We start from the raw sequence: 5,924 nt of genomic DNA, 5'->3' as shown, positions 1-5,924 counted from the left end.
TATTGCTCCACACTTTCTATCTGAAGACAAGTCCTTGGTAGAACTGTGTGTGACCCAAATCAGCATCCAATCTGGCGTTTGGGAAGCAGTGGTTTGGATGCAGATGATAATTGCCTTGGTAATTAACACTTTGCGAGTACCAGTGGAGGATGAAGGGAAGGGAGGCATTGTTGTTTGAGGAACAACATCAAAGACAAAAGGTAGTCTCCGGCAAATGATAGCTGTGTAATTGGCCTGCACTACCTGCAAACCGTATGACCGCACTCTCGGAGCTAGTTAAGATCCCCAGGTGGGGGAACAGTGGGGCCGGATCTCTCCATCCCCTGTAGTCGGTATGCACACACAAGCGCAACACACATACACATTCACATGCATGCTTAAATTGGGGAGAAACTTTGAGATCAACATCAGGGATTCTTTTGTATCAGAAGTTTATTGTTTATCGAGGTCTGAGCGATTTGGGGATGGAGGGTAGGTGGAACTTGGGACGAAACAAAAGAAAAGCAAAGTGTTATTTGTTTGTGAAGCTCTAGTTTGCATATAGAACAGATCAATACCCTCTTCTCTGCCAGAAGTGCTTCTTTGTTGTTGTTTTTCTCCTCAGAAAAGGTGGTGCATGTTGGACGCTTAGCAGAGGTAAAGTAGGTGAGTCTCGTTAGTGCGAATGGCTTGCAGGCCAGCAGCTCATCTCCTGAGTGAGGTGTTAGTGAAGCTGGTTCAGGTGAAGCAAAATGTGTGAACGGGTTTCAAAACCTCCTTTTATTTGTCTGAAATGTTTTCTGTTTTCCAAAACTTAAAACACAAATGCAATCCCACTCTGATGCCCTTTTTATTACAGTTTTATGCTGATATTCAGTCCCAAACACACAAAATCAAGTAAATCATGGAACTTTTATATCTAGAAAATGTGTCTTTTTTCTACATCCTTAAATTTTGTAATTGAAATCGCAGACTCTGAGTGTAAGGGACGAGCTAACCTGCAGCAACATCGATTTAATATGTTTTTTAGAAAAATGGTCGATGCCTTTGCTGCCACAGTTACCTGTAAAAAGTAATCCAACTTCTGATTACTGATTAGTTCCTTAAAAAGTAATTATTTTACTGGTTACTTGATTTCAGAAGTGACTAAATTAGATTACGAGTTTTATCAGTAATCTCGCCCACGACGTCACCCCGCCGACCTAAAAATGAGAACAGGTCTTGAACTCACTTTCATTGGAAGTTCATTTTCAAAAGTGAAGTCTATGTTCCTCCTGACATTTCAAGTTTAAGAATATAGATTGAATATCCGACAAATTTACACAGATATGGGTCTGTTATATCAGGTTAACAGGATGTCTTTTATTACTGGGTGAAGAGTTAAAATCTATTTACATTTTCTACCCCGTGTTGTGCTGAATAATTTCTGAATCATCAGCTAAAACCCCCCCTCAGGAGCAATTAGAACATGAATCATGACACATTGTTACAATTAAAGACAAAATTAGTGTTGCTGGGTGTTTTGGTTGATTTATGACTGCTAAGGTCCCTATGGACCAATAAAGGAAAATGTTAAGTTGCATGAGGAACTCTGGCACTACAGAATTACATCATGTTTTAGTATGTCTACTATACTCCATCAGTAGTTCTGACTTTTAACATATGAAGCACCTGCTTTGCTTGAAAGAAACCAACAGAGGGTATATGCATCAAACTAATGCTCTTGGAGGTTACTGATGTCATGTGTGGGTGCTTTATTGAGTGAAATGCTACAGTAAGCACACTATATGGGATGTAAGACAGATCTATATAGAAAATAATTAATGAAGTCTTATGTAAAGTCAATGAAACCAATGTTTTATATCACATCAAATCAATAGTGCTCCAGGACAGCCAGGGCACATAAAAATGACCAAATTATTAGGTACATTTTTCTGTTACTGGATTGGGTCCCATTTGCCTTCAGAACTGCTTTACATTTTTAAGGCATGGATTCAATTCAACTGATTGCAGTGCACCCTAATAAAGCAATTTGTTCACAGAATTTGAATTACGGTTGTCAGTGCAAATGCTGAATGCATATCCACAATTCACTTTCAAAACAAGACTTGTAAATGCAGAGGATTATGAAAACCATGTATCCTTGTCTTTCCGTAGCATAGTTAAAGACCACCACTTGTATCACAACAAATCCCAGTGACATTTCTCAAAGTTAGTTATGTAAAAAGAAAAAAAGTGAATAAATGCTGCCAGTATGTGCTTAAACATTTGAATTCACAGGGAAGAAGCTGCTAAGTGGAGGCAGATTAACCGAAACGAACCGTCATAAATCCAGACATGCATGGAGCCCCTTTAGAGCACGTCAATATTTGCATAAAAGAAAGCAAATCACAGTTAAACAGCAACATGTCTCCAATTTCCACTTTGCTGGGCCACATCAAGAAACGCAAGAACCAAATGATGTTTGGTTTGGGGTTTTACATTTCAATTTAGCCTCAGGCCTGGGAGCCATTAAAGCCTAATCTGAATCCTGGTCAGTGCTTGCTCCCTGGAGCAGAAAGTATGGTTTTATTAGCATCAAATTGTACACAAAACACACACACACACACACACTGGAATAGACACGACCCACGCCCAATAACGGTGAAACAGCATCTCATTATTGGCCATTAGATTTGTAATACTTTCATTTGAACTGGCACTACATCTCATATTCATAAAGGGAACAAAGTCACAGCATGAAATAGTGACACAGCTGCTGATGGGAGCCAAGAGAGTCAAGGCCAGAAAAACAAATGATTCATAAAATGAAATAGTTTGAAAATGTCGTTTTTGATAAAGGGGTAAAATGTCCATAATTACTGCTAAAATGTAACGCCCACCAGTGTGCTAACAGGTATGGCTGTTGAGTGTAATTAAAAGCATATACACAATAAATGGATTCTGTTTGTATTGGGGAGAAAACGTAAAATTTTGGAGTTTGTGTGACAGTTTGAGACAGAAAGAAATGGTAAAAAGTGCTAAAACTTGTCAATCTCTCTAGTATGTCATTCATACTGAGCATTTCCTCCTGATGGACACACCACATTAACCAGCTCATTATCAGCCTCCCACCATATGGACTCAGTCCGAGTTGGGTCAGAGTCGCGGCCGCCCGGATCGTCTCCCCCCGTCCTAATTAGGACAATTATGCCATCTCCTTCACAAGGGCCAGTTACACCAAATGGTGTCGCGGCCTCGCTAAGATTGGTGTCAGAGATCCCAGTCTATGAGAGGTGGCGGGGGGGGCATGCTGCAGTGTCATTCGGCAAGAGCCGCCGAACCCGCTGAACAATTACCCCGTGTGAGAGGTGGCAGAATCAGAGTCACAAAAGAGAGATCTAAAAAGAGAAACTGGAAGAGGGGAAGGTGAAAAATGGAAGGCGGCGAGGGTCAAAACCTGGATCAAAGTGACACCAAGGAGTCAATGAAGTTAACATGGTTGACTTCTGGATCTGTTTGGTGTACAGCAGTGTCCTACAGAAGAGTAAAGAGTTTATTCAGCCATTTAACATCTGCTGCTCCCAATAAAGTCAACAGCCTTTACTCTTTTTGAATCCAATTGGGCACATAGTTTACATCAAGCTATGTTTAGTTATTCAAAGACAGATGGTGTAAGTCGTATTTTACAGCTGAGTAGAAAATATGGACCTCTTCTCGAAGGGATATGGTTAAACATTGTTGCTTTAAGATGGCAGAAATGGTTTATGTCTTGGAATATGTAGATGTGATCTCCACTTAAGGTTTTTAGATTTAGACCCAATGATTGAGACCCTGAGATGCAGCAGTTTTGTTGTAAATATACTGTTTTGGTTCCTTGGCTGACATCAGCTTAAATGGGCCAACAGGATGAAGTGGAGTTTTAAAAGTTTATTTTTTTTAACAATGTTGGAAGAGTTGTACTGAAGTGTTCAAAGACAGAAAAAATCACTAGATGGTCAAGCTATAACCACTATGTCATGCAAATGTTTGCCCAATTGGAAGTTTTTTGTGTTATTTCTTATTTTTGTCACATATAATATAGCTCAAGTGATTCCCATCTCCCAATATCTTCCAATAGGATAAAGGTATTTTCAATCATTTAAAAATTATATTTTCTACTTGGGTTACCTTTATCTTATATCACCAATTGTCCAAGATGTAAAACATTAAAGTGTGACTAAAAAAACACAACACGGGGAAGAAATCTCTAAACATGCTGATTTGCCTGTTGCTGATAATAACGTTTGTTCCGTCTAAATGTAAATCTTCCATCAATCCAGTTTACAGTGGAGCAAATGTCGTTTAAAAGCCCAAACTGAAAACTCCATCATGGTCAAGAAATGAGGCTTAGTTTTCAACCGCAAGGCAGAAAATTTGTTATCAGAAGTTACCCATTGCTCGTGTGCTCATGCTTAAATGAAAAGCAAACTGAGCTAAGGCACAAATGGAACCTCAGTAGGAATGAATTTAACTGAACTATTTGAAAATAGCTGCATAATTAAAAGCATTCTGTAGTCACTTTATGCTGGCTCTGCTAATAGCAGGTATTAAGGTAAGATATTGGCTCTTTAGTGCAGTAATTAAGACACATTCATTGTAAGTGTTGCCCATTGATCTTCAGACAAACTGCACATGACTCAGGGCTGATCTTCACTGAAAAGCAGTTCCAGTTCCACTTAGTTTTTTCCTGTACCTTCCTGATGTTCATCCAGTGATGCTTTATTTTCTTCCTTTCATAACCGAATCCCTGAGACTTAAATTAGGCCCTGAGAGTATCGGCAGATCGACAGCCTCAAAGCAGGTGCATCCTGATGGGCATTTTTCTGTCTCCTTTCATCAGAATAAAACATTTCTGAGAGCTCAGAGTAAAGAGAGAGATGAGTGAGTTTGTGTCCATCGCTAGCTGGTTCCAGCATTACGTTCTGCTCTCCCCACCTGTGTCTATTAGCCGGTCGAGGTATTGACCATGTTGTTCAGCAAAACGGAGATCAAACCGAGTTACAACAGGGACGCCTGAGTTCCTGAAAACAAACTGGTATTGATCTGTGTGAGCAGGTTGAATAAGCAGTATACAAGAGGCTGCGTTGAAGGTCCAATCCAATGTCACAATCCTGCACCTCCTCCTGTTCCATTTTACTGCCTGTTTCCACAAACACAAGCTGCCAGTTATTGACTACGTGGAGAATTTCTGTGGAAGGAAATTCTACTTTCTGTGTACAAAGAATATATTAACTTCTGTAAACTTCTGCTGTGAAAAAGTACTTGCATATGGATGTTTCCTTTTTTTTTTATCACACTTATGCTTCCAATCCAAATATACAGTAGGCGACATCAGCAATTTTGTAAGTACAGAAAATAGTTTAACAAAAGAATGATTTCAGAGAAAACACATGCCACTGAGTAGCCTAAAAAAGTAACATACTTCCTAAACGTTCATCTTCAGAGTACTAATTGTAAAATTCAGCCGCCTCAGTTTTTTCTGCGACGAACACTGTCAGAGTGTCCCATTCATTTTGTATGTACAGAAATAAAAAAAATATTTTTATTTGTTTTACCTTTTTTATATTTATATTTTATGTCTTAATCGAGAGCAAAGCAAAATTGCAGTCAAATTCTTAAAGTGCGCAAACTTGGAGAATGAAGCTGATTCTGATACATTAGGATACAAATGTAGTTTTTAGGGAAGATTTAATTAACAATTTACAACAAAATAGCAAATACAATAACTGAAAAAGTTCTCATAATATAAACATAGCGAAGAGAGTTAGTTTGATTTTACAGGAAACTGGAAGGCTCATAGTAGATGTTTCAAAAAAGAAACTTACTTGCATAACTCCCGCCTCCTAGACCTCTACAAACGCTATTGGTTAATGAGAAACGTCCAGTTTCACGTGATTTGCTGAACGGTGCCGTGGGAGGGACAA

The sequence above is a fragment of the Poecilia latipinna genome, unplaced genomic scaffold (assembly GCF_001443285.1).
Source record: "Poecilia latipinna isolate Pla-1442-1.1 unplaced genomic scaffold, P_latipinna-1.0 Scaffold1448, whole genome shotgun sequence".
Taxonomy (NCBI): domain Eukaryota; kingdom Metazoa; phylum Chordata; class Actinopteri; order Cyprinodontiformes; family Poeciliidae; genus Poecilia; species Poecilia latipinna.
Note: the sequence above shows the minus strand (reverse complement) of the source record.